This window comes from Typopeltis vanoorti, chromosome 25, assembly GCF_054136105.1.
Source record: "Typopeltis vanoorti isolate ZY-2024b chromosome 25, IOZ_Tvanoo_1.0, whole genome shotgun sequence".
In the NCBI taxonomy this organism is placed as follows: domain Eukaryota; kingdom Metazoa; phylum Arthropoda; class Arachnida; order Uropygi; family Thelyphonidae; genus Typopeltis; species Typopeltis vanoorti.
In genome coordinates, this window is record NC_143573.1 from 76,660,978 (window position 1) to 76,680,463 (window position 19,486).

The following is a 19,486-nucleotide window of genomic DNA, read 5'->3' on the forward strand; positions in this document are numbered from 1 at the left end:
AATATATGCATGTGTGTGCGCCTACAGAATTCCTTCAACTTCCACTGTATAAATAAAACTCCCTCCCCCCAACCATACAAGTATTTCTCCAATACTGCCTCCATAGAGCTGTCGCAGGAAACATGATATTTGCCTCTTCATTTGGAAAGACCTGGGTTCCAATTCCTGTCTAGGACGCTATTAACCTGCGTATGGATTTTTAAAACTCAAAAGTGAGTTATTTGGTCTCATGCGATGGTTGCACGGATCCTCTTTCAGGAAACTCAGGATTTCATCTCACATAACTAGCAAACTGCCTGGAATACTAAGTAATTCATAGAAAATGGACTAGTCTCGTCGCTGTAGTTAACCAGGTGGCCATTTCCATCATATCAAACAAAACGAGACTACAAAAATTAGTCCAGTGGAGTAGAGTAGTGACTTCACTCCGTTTGGGGAGTGAAATCATTGCTAGAAGAAGAAGAGGTTGGGTTGCAATTGCCCTTTCCATACGGACTTAGTAAGACAACCACAAGCATCCATGCCTATGGTCGGATTCGAACCTACAAACTGTTGGTTGGATTGCAAGTATATTGTCCACTTGGGCAACGTTCCAGACAATCGAAGTTGAATATTTAAATACTTGTTGCAAAACTGAATATCTAAATATAAAAAAGGAACCGACAAGAGTGGTTCCTTATTATATTCAAAATACTTTAAAAAAAAATAATAAAAAAAAAAAAAAGCATTTTTCAAACTTTTAAAAAGATTAATTTTTCTACTTTTATTTATCCTTAAACCATTCAAAGAGGTTTTCGATGATCTTTCTACACTCTGAGAAATTGTTGGTTTTTAACTCAAAAACAGTAATTTTATAATAAACAATTTTATGAAATTCACGAAGTTTGATCGAAATAGAAGATACTTGGTTAAACTTCTGAAGTGACCGTTGACAACGAAGCATCCCATTCTCCTTGGTCCAGTGGGAAGAACAGCTTATGCCATTTGGAACGACACAGGTTCGGATTCCGTAAGGAACAAACAATCTTTAAGTATTTTCCACCGAAGCCGAGACAATTTGAAACGGTATATCAAAAATTTTATTCCGAAATTTTGTTGCTTTTTCTACCGAAAAACAGTTGGGGTGAGTAGTGAAAAAACACCAATTAGCAGATATGAAACAGTAGCCGTTCGTCCTTAGCTAAATGATTATTATTATAAAATTGCAATCGTCTTTTGGAGGGTTGGGACATCATCTTTTCCCCGAGGATTTCCAATATAAGATAATAGAAATGGGAAATTAAGATCTTATATTTTATACTTAAAATCTATTTAAAAGTCTCGACAGAAGAATCGAAAAATAGTCTTATCGTGTATCACTTCTTTAAATATTAGATTTGCTGCTTTTCTAGTGGTAGGAAGTACATAAATGAATGAACGATGGGAAGAACACAAATCTCAAACCTATCAGCAAAATTCAAATAAGCTATTCACCACCCCAACAATCCCAACCACAAAATGCTCAAGACATATTTATTCCTGTTAATCTAGAATTTCATTACAGGAATGAGAGAGAAAAATATTTTGGAATTACTGCAGAAGCAACTGAGGATATAGTGCAGTGTATTATGGTTGTAAACTGTTTGTTTTCTTTAAGCCAGTGGCCAGTTTGCCTACTTCGTGGGATGAGAAACCCTGCAACCTCAGTAATCTGCTTAATCAGTACATTTCTTCCATTGAAATCACGGCCGATCGAGATTGCAAAGAAAACACGTGTAGACATTTGGCTTTTATCCAGTTAAACCTAGCAAGTCGTCTCGTCTAAGACCAGTTAACTTACCTAGAATGGAGAGAGAAAGAGATTGAAAGTATTACTCTCGTGGTCATCAAGCCTGCAAGACAGCTTTCCAACCAAGAGACTGTTTCGAAACCATTAGAACAAGGATTCTGACTGCTTTTGGAAAAATGACGTACGTTTCATGATTGAAAAGATCTGGTCAAAATCATTGAGGACGACAGCAGCACATCACTCGACGGTATTTTTCAAAGCTCCAAACTCCATGAAAATGCCTTCGGTGCTCCAAAATCTTGCTCTTCTTCCCACGCAGTATTTTCTACCCCATCGCCCAGAGCATGGGGTAGAGAATTTTTTTAAGACCCTGTCAACAATTGAAAGCCACGCATCTAGAGTAGCTATAAGCATATCTTCTAGAAAATTAAGCTGGGTCAAAATTATCTGCATTGTATCTCGCATTTAATTTAATCTTACAGAACTTTTGTACTGTTTCTGCATAATTCTGAATTTGCTGTATTTTCGAAGAGAGGAGAATATTACTAGTAATCTTGCATTCTTGTGATAAAATTGAGAATGCTGTTCCATTAGAGAATATGACCTATCAATGCTGACAAACATTTTAGTGGATTTTTTTGTTGAGATGAGATGTTCAGATTCATAATGTAACCAGATAAAGTGACAAGTTATTTTATTTCTGGACGTTTATTTTATTTTGCGAAAGAAAAATCCCATTTTCTCGGTGGAAACTCTTTCACCTCCGTACCACGGGTCGATTTGGCCTCAGTTAAAATATCCTTTCATCTTCGAAACATTCAGATCGAGGTCTTTCCAACCAACTGTTGTCCATCCGACTGTTATGGAAGAATCACGCAATTCTGAGGCTTCGTATACTTAGCTGCCACCCCTCCAACTTAAAAATTATAGCATCTCATCTTGAAGATAAGTTGATATTATTAAAGGCTAAGATAAAGAAATCCGATTATATAAAAACAAATCTAGTTTATTACTTCTTGAATAAAAGGGGTGGTTTACTTTGAGGGAACGAAATTATTTCAATAGAAATAACAAAAGCAAATGTTCGCGGGCACACCAGCTATCGCTTCGCGTGCGCTTGAACACTACATCCAACTTAGAGCAACTCTGCCGACATAATAGCGCGGAGTCCAAATAAGTGGTTGTCTTTTGTACTAGGCTATATGTAAATAACGCAGAAACACAAGGTGATGTTGCTCTTTCTGTTTCCTAATGTTCGTAACGTCCACTACTTTCTTAGAGCCCATTAAGACGTTAATAATGAACAGTATGCCTGGGCTTTACTTCTTTGTTTGCTACTGATGTGAAGTAAAGGTCATTAGTTGTCCTTGAAGTGAACCTCACTTTATATCAGAATGGGGAAAAGCGGGGCTATTGTTTGCTGGCGAAAGCTTTCAATTGATTGGCTTGAGAGACAGCTACGAATGTAAGGCGTTGTTCAGCAGTTGCGTCCTCGAGTGCCACTGGCGGAGGGCGTTAGAACATTCTGAATAATACGATGGGAGATTTTTGAGGGCACCTACTCCTAAACAAAACATCTGGAACTACAAAGTTGTGAATTTTCATTCGCATGATCATAACGAACGATGGATGTCTCATCCCAACGAATGAGGATTTATCTCCAAGACATCAAGAAGATCATACGTTTGGAGATGGATTTCTGGAGGAGCGCCATAGTGTCAGAACAACCACTGATTAACAAAAAATGGATAACACTGAAGAAGATTTCAGTTAGCGAATTCATAAAGAATTATAGGATTATGTTTTTGTTCCAAAGTAACTTGAGCTGATCTGAACAAGCTTTTACAAGTGTTCATGTTCGTCTGGATTCGAATATCCGATAAAAAGCTGACTTTTTCGTTATTCTCTTCCATCTTTCCTTTTAATGGCTCGCTTTCATGAATCGTGTAACTCTGTTACGCAAGGGGGGTGGGGGTATTGGGAGAGTTGGAAGGGGCAGAAGGATCCGAATATATGTAACGTAAAAAATTGAAAAAATGTTTTATAAACAAAAAACCCTAAAAATCCTTTCTCACATTTATTATTTAATATATTCTATGAATAAACGAATCGACATATGAATGATGAACAACAGTCTGCGAATGGCTCTTTAGGTTTTTAAATAAAAAGGTGCCTTATTTGCAAATTACTTCTTTGTTCGTCGTTTAGGTTAATTTCATGCGAGGCAACCTTGACTTTTATTTGGACGAATTTCAAGTGCAGGCTTTTCATCCTTGTCCAATTAACAATTTAAACATCGAGTATTAATAACTTGATGCTCCTGCTCTAAAACAACAGTATAAAATTCCAACAACAAAACTTTGTAAACCTACAGCACATTAGTACTATGGGTAGATTAAGGCTTACATAATCCGGAAACCTTGCTCAGGAGACTAAACATGGACATTTTTCAAACTACTTCAGGTTTCGAAACAAGCAGAATAGTGGTCCAACGCTTTTGAAAATCATCTACCACCTCAAGGCATTCCCAAACGTCTGTACCACAGTATACTTCGAATCCACGACATGTTGGTTGGAAAGCAGTGACACTGTCTAGCAGATCAAGCAGGCAGAATAATTCAGTAAACATGGATTTACAAGTGAGACATTCTCCTGTACCTTCACTGTTTATAAGCCATTATTTTTACAGTAATATTATCGTCATCAGACCACTATAGAATCAAACGACTCCTCAGCTCATCAAAGCGGATCCTATCATCACTCATCAACTACCTTTAAAAAACTCATTCACTGTTCATACACTCACACTCTTGGGCACAACACTCACCAACCATCTTCCGTTTACAGCTTCCAGAAGTGGCCACTTGTTCTATCCCTATCTCTCCATATCCTGTGAAAAAGTCTCTTCCATGTTAATCCGGTAATACCCTCTTACCCAACTCATGTCATCTTCCTCTCCATCTATTCACGAGACTGTAAATTTCTTCAATCTTTGTATACACTCAATGTTCCAGAAACCACCTGAAAGCAATCGTTACTGGACTCTTTTCAGTATATTCTCATCCCCTTGAAAACCAGATGTTCAAATCTGCGCACAGAATCCATACCTAACCTGATCAAGAAGGCCTCAGACAAAGGAACCTCCTTTACTACCTTCCGCTTCTTACTATAATCTGCTGTGATGTTCTAACCATTTCAGGTCTGCATTCTAATCCAGTCTAGAACCAATTACGTTTATAAGAGCTTGACAGCTGAAGGTGAGTTGACATATTTCATACGAAAGTGATAGCGATGTTTCATCCCAAACGACCCAGTCGGCTGAACAAACAGTATTTATGAACATAACGAAGCAGCCTTTTAGCCTTCGCTGTTTCAACCATAATTCCAAACCAGTGTGAACCACTCTTGCCCTCAACTTATTATTGTCGGCAAACAACTGCATATCCCAGTTTATGTCTCTCCCAATATCATTACCATTCACAATTAAATAGCAGGGTCTCCAAAGGAGACCCCTGAGACACACACACTATATCTATCTAGATCCTTACTGAATAAAGTTTTTGACAAAATTTCGTTTTATTCTTGAATTGTCGACAGAGTTTAAGTGTTCTTAAATGACCTTCAAAATTTTATGAATGTTTTTAAAGAATAAGGTTTGAAAACGATAAAAATTACCATAGAATTAATTTCTTTACTGCCCCCCCCCGTTTGATGACCAACAAAGGAAACTAAAAACATCCATCTACAAAACCCATTGTCAAAAAAAAAAAAAAAAATCATATAATTTTTATCTCGACAATGAGATATAAATTATGAGATAAAAATTATATGGGGTTCAGTTTCAGGGTTTAAATACAGTTCCCATTGTTCTCGTATGATAATCAAATAGAAGCATACAAAATATAGCGATTAGACATACTATTGATTAACTCGCACGATTCATTGGATGACTATTTTAAAATGTTCTAGCGACACATCAGTGATGATTAAACTAAATATGTTACAATAAAAATGATTAACTACTCTTAAATTAGTAATGTTTAAGAACTTACAACATCATTAGCTATATTACTCATATCATCAATTATTTTATTTAAATTATATAATGTTATTAATAATCGCAGATTTGTAAGAAAGAGGCGATTTATTACATTATTTGAGGGGAGGATGTGCGAAGAAATCTAATGTTTAAAAACAATGCTAATAAATAAACATTCGCCCAGCGATATCTAAACAGCGAATCGACTTAACTCTTACTTACTCAAAAATAAAACAGTAAAACATTTCCCTCTGTTTTCATATTTTATTAAGTACTTACTATTATTTCTTATTGTAAAAGATGCGTTGAACTTGTGAGTGTCAGCCTTAAAAAAAAAAAAAAAAAAAAAAATTGTCAACTGCTCATTCACATACCGCAATCGACTTTTCCTTTCACTCTTTCAGTAACAATTGCTTCTGTTGAAGCTAAATGAGACGAATGTATCAGTAATCTACAATAAAACGAACAGTGTATGTGTGTGTGTGTGTGTGCGCGCGCGCGCTTGTTAATCTATCAGGCAGTTCGTTGTCCCCCGTAGTGGTTTTTTAACAGAGCCGTTCGCATTCCTGGAGGAGAGATTTCGGTATGTCTCTATCTCAGCACGGTAGTAAAGGGCATTGACCTCTTGCGCGCGGTAGACGCCTACTTTTTTTATTTTATTTTTTTTGTGTGTGCTTTTTTGCGTATACCAACAGTTGTATCTAACCAATAAGTTGAAATTATACCAATGAATTACAAATGTATTTCTTTTTTCTTGAAATGATCGTCGTTACACTGCTTAATATGGGAATAAATAGTGATACTACTTGGAAATTACCAAAATCCCCAAATAAAAAAAATCATAACACTTACAAAGGAAAAGAAATTTCTGGAAAAGAAAAAAAAATTAATTCGAAAAATCCCAATAGTAAGCATCCAAAATTAGATAGCGTGAAAGTCAGTTGATTAACAGACAGTTCCGTGGAAAATGGAGTACACAATCAGGCTCGTTTAAACTCCCCTCGAACAGCTGTTCACGTACTACACTGAAGTATACGTTATTGCAACAAAAATTGCAGCAACTGCTAGCTGCTGGTTGCGGCATTTTTCTAACGTAGAAACAGTCAATCATTCTGCTGCTAACGTTAAGAGTTGAACACACGCAACTCAAAAGATTCATTGATTATCTGGCTACGGAAATAAACTTGGCTATATTTTTCCAGCAGTATGATAATGATTTCCTTTCATCACTCATTCATTACCGCCACTGAGAAATACGTCATCCTAACAACCTAAGAAAGGTCAAAATACTTCAGTCTACCCATAGAAAATATTCGTCTATCTGTCAATTATTAAACTATTATACGATTCTTTTAGTACGATTTCCAGCTATTTGCTTTTCAGCAAACACCTGGTGTTGTTTATACAGTTCTGAGCAAAGATATTAGTACGAAACTGCAGCGACACGAAGAGTATTGCTGTTTGTTCTACCAGTCTCCGAAACAGGAAATACACCATTATTCCAAGTCCCATCACTAAGAAAATCTATTGAATGATATTAAAGATCCTGCCGAACACTGACACGCCTCGACAGAACCAAGGGTCCATTGCCAACACCCTAATCGATACCAAAGCTTCTTCTTTGGCTGTCGCGACGTCTCCCTCTGTCAAGGTTCGAGAAGTAGAATATGGAATATTTTAAAAACACCATTTTCAAGAGAAAAAAATTAGGAGACGCATTTTGTAATATTTCTGACGTGTCCTTTGATTTCATTGATTATTACACATGCAATGTTTTAGTTCCTGATAGATGCTACATGACTTAAATCACAAGTGATTTCCAACTTATTTCTACATGTTACTTAGAAGATAACCGCACTCGAACTTTGATTCATTTACAATTAAACAGATTGAGTTGAACTTGGAAATTATGCCGGACCATATAACTTACGGAGCCCAGCGTGTAAGAGATACTTAAACGTACGCGCACACTCGCATACCCCACCCTATCCTTTTAACCACAACCCATCCGCTCCCTAGCGGCAGTGTCTATAAAAGTAGGACGTATGGAGATGGCATTGCGCACTACAAGTCTCCATCTCTGTTATGGCCGCTTGTAATGCCCGTGTAGCCATGGAGCTGTACACACACAGCTTGCTGGCTATAAAGATACTTTTTACTGCTAATGGGATGTGCTTACTCACTCCACTCAGGTCTGTATTAGGGTTGCTGCAGTTCCCAATGCATATGGATTACGTGACAGATAATGATTAACATGCTCTAGAGTATTAGTACTCCATGAGTGACCCTACATTTTGTTTCAACACCAAGAAAACAATAATGATATAAAAGGAAGGAGACTAGTGTAACGTGCAGTTACTGGCATGATCTCTACTATTACTGTATGTAGCAACTACTTCTCAGAGACGTCTTGGCTGCTTATCAGCTATAAAGTAACTATACAGTTATTTGAATAACTATATAATGAAGTATAGCAATAATGAAACATCGTGGCTTAATCTCACTACTCTTAGGAATAAAGAGCTTGCAACTGTAGGAATAATCAGTCAGGGCAGTGTGCGTTGCTTTAAAATAAATAAATTAACGATTATTGTTACACAGTGATAATCTTGGAGTTTATATCTGTGGGTTGTGTGTCGTCGTGTGGTGTGGAAGGAAGAACGCTGGAATTACTCTGACACAATTCGTACCACTTAAGATTATTCATTTTCTAGGTGTCTTGAAAAAGTCTTTTCAAGAGGAAAAAATAAATCCGCTTCATTCAGCGATAATTCTGTCAGGTTTTCGCAATTTTGCGAATTTTTAAACGGCTACATCCAGAGTGTGTAGCCTGCAGTATGTTTTCACTTATTTAAAGCTGTTTAATCTGGAGCAGTATAGAACGCATCGCAAGCTAAGGAGCATTCGTTGCATCACAAACCAATAGTTTTTCAGATATTAGTTGCAGCAGGAAAAATTCTGCATAGATAAAGATAGAAGAACTGTTACAAGAAATCTAAATTTATCGTGTTTAGATCTGCAACAGAAAATCCTTTTGAAATCTAAGAGGAAACATGCGCTGAAGATCGAATGCAAATAGAACTTTTTGTTTCCGTCCAAAAACTCCAGTTTATACTAAATAGTAAATACTTACTAGTTAGGATTAGGAACAACCTCCCATCGACTACACCGGGGAAATGCACTCAACCTGGACGAAGATGAGAAGCGCACTCCGACTGCCTACCGATTTCAAGAAAAACAACGTTAAAATATGTAAACATTAAAAAATGTAGTAAAAAGCGGCTAGACGATCTAAGGTAATATCTTAAAACCCGCCGAAGTGTAGTGAAGACTCCTGTAGAATGTTTTCTACAAGAAATAACAAAACGCTCGTGAATATCGTGAAAATTGGACAGTTATTTACTCTTCCCACTGGAAAACAGATCAGAAGTTACTAAACTTGATCCTGAACATGCAAGAAACAGTCGGTGTTTGTTTTTTAACATTACAAATCAGGAAAACAGTAATAAATCTCTACTGTTTAGTCTGATGTTTGCTAAGATTTGAATCCATGCCATGGTGACGGTATGAGTTCAATGTTCGAGGAATTTTACAATAAAAGAACAGGCAACATTGGTTTGGTTGAATGCCATTTCTGATTGAAATGATATTGTAAAAGCGCGTAAAAATTAACACGAAGTAATTCACGAGCATTATTCATGTATGATGTTCGTTCGCCGAGTTCAAAACTGAGAGTTTTAACTTAACTGAGTAACCAGTTGTTTGTTTGTTTTTTGAATAAGCGTATCTTTGCCAAATCATAAGTATGCAATATTACCGAACTGCTAAAGAAATAGGTATGCGCCGTTATATAAATTTTATAAAAATACATAACAAATCGAATTTTAAATAGAACAAGGGAAGGTTAGTCCTTCTGTTTAAAATTAAGATTATAAGAAGAATGGTTGTTGTAATATCGTGATTTTATAATTATTGTAATATAAATATCTTCACTTCATTAAAACTTATTTAAAATTTCTTTCAATGGTCATTTCAATGAATATTGACATCCAATGGCCTAACCCAATAGCAGTGGGTAAAAAGTCACTGCTAGTTTACTGCAAATACTACCGATTAAATATTGCGCAATCCGTGAATGATTTTTATGGATGTTTGAAAAAGCTCTGCTTTTGACGAGCTCGCGTAGCTCAGCTCCTTGAGTTTGTCTTGTAATATTTTTAAATAACATATGCAGTGATACAGACTATATGAAAGGCAACAAACTATTGCTTTTTTTTTTTGGTTAACCTACAACAATACTTTTTTTTATTATTATTATTTAGCCTATATTCTAATATTCACAATCAATCAATCAACAATTGATTTTGGTGAATATCCAAACATTACCAATTGTCATGTGAAACCTAACCTTGAAATTCTGTAAAGTTCAAAGCGGAGGTGTTACGTGCTCAGACCTTAAAGTTCTTCGCTGATGACTGAAGGTTTGGAGAACAACAAAAGAAAAAAAAACAAAAAAAACACGAGTTCTCATTTGCGGAGTACTTATGTGCATGCTATTTAGTATACCCGCCTAATGCATATACAGACTTTAATCCTCGGAACAGCCTCAACTCATCGAGGTATAGGCTCCACAAGGTGTCGAATGCATTTCTAGAAATACTGGCTGGCGCAGACCGGTTAACATCTTTCAATGCCTTCACTCTGAATGTGATGATTTGTTGCAAAACGTTCGTTTCACGGATAATCGAGTGAATTGAGATCCAATGGCTGAACACATTCATGAATTATATTAAAATGACCGTCATATTCCTGGAGCTTCTCAAACAACATACCTTGTGACATCGATTATTGCTGGCAGGATAATGCGCCATCTCTAGCAATGATGTTCAAGTAGTCTTTCACGCACTTGAATGTCATTCCTGACCACTGCATTCAGACATAACTTAGTGGTATTATCAGGAGATCTAACCTGGGCGAATTATCCATAACACCATACCATCAGTCTGCAGTGATACCATCTTTGGATGGGTTGTTTGGAATTACTGCCGAAAAGACCAAAGTATTATTCTGTTACTAGTTTATGTTCTTTTGGTGATTATGTTTTTTTGGAGAATGAAAAACCAGATATTCCTTGGAGAAAAAAAAATTCTGTCACTTCCTTAGCTACCTGGCAATCTGCTGACTAATGCTGTTGTCGGCATACCTTGGCTTCCTGTCATTGTGGAACAACCGGGTTCTGGATTTGTCGGATCAAGCTTTTACCACACACGTGTTTGGGAGGAGAAGAAAAAAGATAAGTATTCTTGTCCAGTCTTATCTAGTCTAGTCTACCTGATTCTCCATCCACAAGTTCAGTCTCTGCTTGCAGATTACTGCAATGTTGCATTACCACGTGCTCGATGATGTCACAGCAGTCAGAATGCATGAATCCTGCCATCCTCCGTCGGCTTTTCGTATATTAACCGCATGTAGTTGACTGATTGTTTACTGGTTGTTAGACTATTCTCGGTTCCAGTAGTCGACAGAGTGTAGCGTAGAGGCAACCTGCTTCACGGCGCCGCTTAATAAAAGCGCTCGTTCAGCCTTATTGGGGTAGGCGCCTTATTACAGCAACAAGGTAGTTTACATCTGATGTAATAGATTTATTTGAAGAATTAAAAGTTCTCTGAAAAATAATACAAGAGAAAAGTGGTCCCCACCAAAAATCTTATCATATATATAAAACCAAAATCTTGTAGAAATTTATCCCAACGTAACCACCGCCCTAAGGACAGTGTTAACAATTCCTGTTAGCGTAGCAAGTGCGGAAATTTTTTTTTTCCAAACTTAAACTGATTAAAAATTATTTGCGAACAGCAATGATCCAAGAAAGATTGGTTGGTTCTAGCAACTATATCGATAGAGGCAGTTTTATTCTGCGATATCCCCATAGAGCAAGCATTTAATTAATCATTATGTAATGTTTTGCATTATGTTTCTCTTGTAATAAAAACCAAATAGCAATTGGAGATTTTCTTATATTTTTGTCTTATAATCCATCAGGGGCGATATTTATTTGTTTGCCTCAGGGCGCGATCTAATCTGACGACGGCTCTGTTCGGTTCACTCGAGACACTGTTGTTGGTGAACTTCCGACATGACACTACTTGGACCAAAAAGTCTCACTCTCATACTGCAGGCAAAATAAGGGATTTAACCGAACCGCGTTGTTGGCCCATCGTCCCACTGAATTCACATGCGTACAAATAGAAAACACGAGAAGAAATCAAGACCCATGGGGGGGAGGAATTAGCTTGGGCTAAAAGCATGATAATCCGGAAACCCTGCACTAAAAATCAGACTTTTCAGACCACTTCTGACTTCCAGTAAGTGTGGCGGTGATTTTCTCGTCACCTACAGACATTCACAAACATCGATAGTCGTGGTGAGATTCGACCTACAACCTATTGGTTGGTACAACCTACGCTATCCAACCAGCTTAGATCAAATGACCTCCGACAGAGGTCATTTGACATAAGTCTCGATATTTAGCCTTATATTTAAGAATTATCTAGTCGTGTTAATTTCTTAACATTTGATAAATATCGTAACTTGTTTTGAGTATTCCAATGCAATGATGAAAAATATTATATGCTCCTTGTCTTCTTAATTATATCGCAGACCGAATGCGAGTACTGCAAATATTTTGCCTCCGTTTCTGATTACATTTCACCAGCAGAGAATTAGAAACTAATGAAAATTCGCTTTCTTCAAGTAAACAATTTCGGCACCAACAAAACAAACAGGAATGATATTCCGAAACATTAAAAATTGGATTTTGAGTAATGAAAATAATTGAAGAGCTACTCGAAACTTAGATGCCAAGAAGTTTCCTGACGTAGCAATGTTCAGTTGCATCGTGCATTTTTTATTCGTTTAACTGGAACAGTATGGAAACGCACTTAAATGTTGAAGCTACGAACTATTAATTGGTTGACTACAAGCCAAAAGTATTTTGAATGGGTTCACCATTTTTATAGCAAATAAATATTGCTGAATCCTCCCTCCCATTCTCAACAAAACATTTTTTTTTTTACGTGGCTTCAACCCACAAAAGATTTTTGCACCCGAATAATCCATTCGTGCCGTATCTGGCTAAAGATTTTATTTTTTTATTATTACATTTTTAGTTCAGAATCCTGCTCTTAGAGACCAAACATGGAACTCATAAATTCGAATGAAATCGTTAATATTATAATTAAAGTGACCAAGTTGCGAAGCAGGTAATGTGGAAGTATCTGGCATGTTCGTGAAAGGAAAACCTTCAAGGCTTAACGAAAAGTAAAAACGTTAGGGGACCCCAATAGCCTTAGTTGCTTCAGCCGTAATTCAGATAATGATAACAACAGCCTTACTGAGAGTTTTGATTATTTTATGATTCCACCGTTTCTTGACGTTTGATTATTTTCGTGGAGGTGCGGTCTTCGAAGTCGTCGGATTTATGAGAAGTACGGGATTTCGTAGATTTCTTGCTAAAGAATAAAGCAATCATATGCACACGTTGCATGAACTGAAACACACCAGCTTTATTCCTGCAGATACTCCTCCCCCCCCCCCTCTCTCTCTCTCTGAATTAAGGTTAACGAAACAGAGAGTTAATGAACAGTTATGGGGCAAAAGCTTTTCTTTCTTTTCTTTCTTTTTTTTTTTTTTTTTTTTTTTAACTCATTTCAATGATAATACCCACGCAAGAAGAAACTAGAAGTTAGTTTTGAACGAGAAGAATTATTATTCTTCAGGTTCAAAACTAACTGAAAATAACGATGGTTTCTTCTTCAATTTTACTGCTAATATTATTGGATGCTGATCTTTTAAGTATGGAACTGAGCTAGAAAAACCACAAAAATAGTACATTAATGGATTGTCTAATTTCTAGTTTATTGGTACAGCGCAATATTATGGTTGCACTCTCTCCTATCTAACAGTAATAAAATTTTGTATAATTCAGCTTCATATAATTTACTAAAAGAAAACTGAAATATGTTGACAATTTTCAGGTTCAAAACATATCTGAAAATCAAAAATGGACATCAAAATCTTTCCGGATAGAACTTGAGAGTCTAGTTGAGTCCGGTGAACCCTCTCTTTAGCCACAAGCTGTGGGATCAAACTGGAGAATGGGCATCGGTGAATGTCTTTAATAAATGGCTGAAGTAAGTGTTTGTAGGGCAGGGAACCAAATTGTCAAATTATAAAAAAGGGAACTGAATTATCAAAGCTTTCTTAGCCCACCCAAAATACTAAAGTTTACGACAGGTGAGAGATAACTTCTGTTATACGCATACGAACGAAGCAATGCTAAACAAATATTTGCACGTTCTTGCAAAGTACAGCTCAACTAGAAGATAATTTTCACATATCATAAATGCCCATTAGGGCAAGATTTTTCTTTATCCAAGATTTATTATTTCGAGATTATTCTTTGCTCAAGAATACTGCAGATTCATCTGTTGACAAAATTTGTATAACGAAACAGCAAATCTTATTTAACTTAATCGGTACAGTTTGGGGATAATATTAACTAAGCACAAGCTGCAAATCAATTGCAACAATAGTTCTAACCCAGTAAGATGTTTTAAAATGCCTTAATGGGACTTTTAGAAAGAAGAAGCCTTTGGAAAAAATTAAATTAATTCAGCGAGAGGGGCTTGACTAACCTCAATCGTAGGTGCCGTTGTTAGGCTTTAATAGGGACGTTTACATTAAGGGAAACCAAATAATCTTGCAATCAAATCAAAACATTAGATATGAAACAAAACTAGAATATTCTCGATATGGTCATTCATGATATTTGCAATCTGAAAAATCACAAGTTCCCTGCATGATTCTTTAAAAACAAAGAGGACGCATGCTCGAATGATTCGCAAACTATTAGTCCAGTCCAAGGGGTCATTGTTTCATCAAAGCATTGAGACGATGTCAGTTACGCATTGAGAAAATTGGATGGAAAAGATTCCACGCTATATCTCCAGTTCAAAATACTTTATAAATATTCTCCTATTCGGGATTCGAACTCATATCCTTTCAATCAAATATCGGTCTTTCAAATGTATCCTTTGAAACTCTTGCCAAAATAGCAGAAAATAACGCGATTCTTCTGACAAAATAACTGAGTTCATTGATAATGTAAAAATAAAAGAAAATTTTCTTAATTTTTAAGTACTTGTATATTTAAAGGAAACCTACATTTCTGATATCTTGAGTACAGTCTTGAGGGAGCACTAATAATGATTCAGCAGAGCAAAATTGATCTCCTTTTTTGCATGTGCAAAATCTTAGAAAATGTAATAATACGCAGAGGCAGCTCTGCGTCTATTTCCCCTATGAGAATAAGAAGAAAAATGTTCGCAAGTGTTAGCAAGGGGGAAAAAGAAATAGCTTAAACACACATCGGAAGGATATTTACCCCTTAGAAGCACCTGTTAAGTGTAATATATATCTCTAATATTTACTGCAATCCCTTATGGTACATTTTTAAATTAACGCCATCTTAGGGAGAAGAAAATAAAAATTTCTCCATTCGCAGACCATTACTAATTAAATCATTTATTAATTAATGCAAAAGCTAATTAAAAGAAGATAATTTGCGTCCTTTGGAGGTTCATCCAAGAGGATTCGGTAGCTATGTTTCGTTTTCCTTGTAGGCCACGATTTTTTCCCCCTAAAGGAACGACACTGGCTTTAATCAGTGCACGCTTACGGTGTCGTTGTGTTTAGAAAAGTCCAACACGTGCGGAGGGGTTGCGAGAAATGTGGTGTGTGTCATCTAATCGAATATGGTAGTTTTCGTGTGTGTGCGCGCGCGCGCACACACACACACACACACACACACAAGTATTCTCACTACGAACTACGGGAACAGTGTTTTCTCACTGCATCAACAAGCTGCTCGTGTGAGAGAGAGACAGAGAGAGCGTAGGGAAAACAAATCTGATCGTTATGAATAATTTCGCAGGTGCAATGGGGGAGAGGAGAGAGTACATCAAGATGGAAGTCAGGGTGATGGCAGTGAAGAGAAGTTTATTAAATTCAACAGAATTCGTAAGTGTCTAATGTTAAACAAAAGCCTGCGATGTCAGAAAAGCAGGAGGACTCGAAAATAAAATTTTGATTACAAAAAAGGAGAAACTGTTTTTTTTTTTTTTTCCCCACTAGAAAGTGGCTCAGATACATCGCTCAATAGTTAAATAATCGTTCGCACCAATTAACAATTGTCAGGGAAGTAAACAGAAGTTAATTTCCACAATGATTTTTAGAACTGTTGAAATCTTTCAACTTATCCGCATTTTATTAGCTAATAGGTCAGAATAATGATATTAATCATTTTCATAATGAACTTTTTATATATAATATTAAATTCGACTGGATTACGACTGGAAAAAAAATTCAAGTTCTTTTATGAAGGAGTCATAGAAAAAGGATTTCTTAAGAAAACCTAAACTTCTACCGATTTCGGTTGACTTATCCTAATTACGGGTTATCCATGACAAACTCAAGTCAATTGATTTCTTCAAAAAAGCAATAAAGGAAGAGTCATCAACTTCTGAGAATTACAGGTCTGTAATTAGAAATAAGAAATCAATATCGAAAGAAGAGGCGTCTTCGTAGCACAGTCCAAATCATCCTACTCATCCTTCAAAATGGAAAGACATAGGGTTCGATTCCTACCTAGAACGCTGTGGTTGTTCGAATTCCAGCCCAAAAGCTGAGGAGTGAGACCATCGCATCATGGCTGTAAACTGCGTGCGTTCTCCTGGGCGGTTTGTCTGTTTTACGGGACGAAAATGCATGACATTCGTGTGAAGCCTGCTCTCTCTCCTTAAAATAAATAAATCGCGTCCTACATAAATTTAGGACGTAATTATACCGGCCCTTAGTTACTCCAGTGGTAATTACAACAACCAAATGAAGGATGTTGGAAAGGGAGGAAGAGAAATTGAGGTACTAAAAAAAAAAAAAAACTCTGAACATATGCGAGTACTTCGTTTAAGTGAAAATGATTAGCTAGCATTGGATAGAAATATTTTAAATTCAAAATTAAATATTGCTGAAGAACAGATACAAGTATTTAATAACAAATTTAACTATTTGGGTAATCTGATTATAGCTGGGTGCAGGAAAGGTTTGTTTTAATCCAGAAAAAAACATTATTTCGAACAGAGGATGCGATCTCTGGCGATGTCTCTTTGTTCTTGTGGCTAATTATTTCATATTTAGGTGTTCTCATTACGATGTTGCCCTAATAGTGGAAATCGGGCGTTGATATTGATGAAGAGCATAATCTGAATCACTTCTTATTGTTGAAGCCCTGCTATTCTGTGAATAAAATAACAGAATAGTAACAGAGCCTCACCGTGTTTATCCTCGTGTATACACATTTCATTTACAGCACATAAGTCAAATGTGGGTGGGGTAGTATACCCACTATATTGTCCTGATCAGAATCATCGGTGAATTTATAAACTTGATTTTGTTGTGAATTGTGTGGTTCAGTATTCGTATACCAAATCAAGCATCGTTATGATCATATAATGGACTATTATATAAACTGATATGGATCATCTTAGAGAGAGAGAGAGATTTACTAAACGGGAGCTTCTATTGAGATTTCTAGACTATAAAAAATAAAATAAAATAAATAAATCACAACCTTCTTCCTTTACATATAAGGCCTAGTGGCCTCTTGTGGTTACGTATCAGGGTTCATGACCTATTACGATTCGAAACTGGAAATACCACTGAATAGGTCGGTCAATCCTATTCCAGGAGGAGCCTATCTGTAGACGAGTGTGTTCACCGGGAAGGTTGGCCTGTTCTGAGGCACAAAAAACCTGAGTTTCCATTGAAAAAACTTCTACCTGTTATGAGACCGGATAACTCACCTTTCGTCGAAAGAGACCACATAAAATCTGATCTCTTTCGACGAAAAAGGAATCGTCTATACTGACCCAGGTCTTTCCGACGAAAAAGGACTTCGTCTATACTGACTGAGCCACGGAGGCTCTACGACAACTGAACTAAGACAAACAGTCCTCAGTCGAATCGTGCTTCACTGAGGGCCGTTTATATTCGAACCATAATTTGGCCACTGAAAATGGTCCGCTTTATAACCAAACACAGATGATGAGTCGCAATTTTAGAAAGGTCCTAAATTCTTTAAATTCATCAAGCTAGAGAGAGACCGTTATTACAGAAATAGAGCAGAATCATATTGAAATGTTCTTTGTTTTATTCATTAATCTAATTGTTAATCAGATTTTTCTTCGTATCGTCTCATTTATCGCAACGTTCTTTGTCGAATGTGTTTTCATACACTACACAAAACTCATAGAAAACTAATTATTGAGAAAAAAATTGTTTGAATACGTATTTTTTTTTTTTTAAAGGTAAAATGAAATCGATAAATTCGCTAAGCATTCAGAGTATTTTAACAACATTCTTTTCCTCCTTGATTTTTCAAATTTTAGTTTATTATCCTAACCTAACCGATTTCTCTCATTCTACACACGGGCTACTTTAAATCCGTTTCTGAATCACCCTCGAGAAGAAAGGGGGGGTGGAATCGTCATTTGTTTCCCTGTACTCTGGTCCTATTTCAAATAAGCTGCGTGTCATCTTTCAAAAGGAAGAGAGTGCTCTGTTGTCCGAGCTATTTCCACACACACTTCTCTCTTCAATGCTTCCATATTTGACTTTGTAGGTGGGTTGCTATTTATGATTGCAAAAGATACAGTAAAAGATACAGTGACAAAGTTTGTCACCTGGAAAAATATTAATTTGTGTCAAAATTCTGATCGCAAGTTTTCCAGGGCCCTTTAGCACACTAAGTGTCATAAATGTCCGCTGTAATAACTGTTTCCATTAGAAATTAATTCTTGTCGCAGCTGTAATAGTTAAAATGCGCCCACAGAAAAGGCAGTTGGCTTTTCATACTTTCTTTTTCCTTATGTTTATAATGATCATGTTTCTCAAATTTTTCGAGACTGTCAGACTTTAAAAGATTCTGTATACATGTCATCCTACAAGCGATAAAAGTCCTGAGAATTGCTATATTTCAGCAAAACCACAAATCATTCCATTTGTTCGTGAAAATGTGCGTGTTTTCACGAATCTTCATGCATATTAACCTCCTTATGTATGAGAACGGCGATGACTGATTAACTGCGGCATTTCGAGTCACTCAAGGAACACTTCGATGTATGCATTAGCTGCTTAAGACAAGTACGTTGACTCCCAGCCCATCGAACTCTTTTGTTCGCACCATCCCCCCCCCCCCATATATGAAATGGATAAGAATGGACACCACACTCAATGCAGCCCAAGAAGCATAACAACAGTTAATATATAATTATCATTTTGTATTTTATACGACATATATCCGATTCTAATGATAAAATTAACATTTACTTCATTTTAACAATCTTTCAGAGAGCGACTGCTGCGCCATCTCCTCGGGTATGCAACTCTCGAAAAATCGGAACACAAAGAATACGCAGCGATATTTTGTTCGCCATGTAATCACCATACCTACACTGTGGAGCGTCCGTAGCTTAGTTGGTTTGGACGAAACTCTGATTGGAAAGACCATGAGGCCCATACGAGGAAGTACGGCACCATCTTATGAAACCAATATAAAGCTA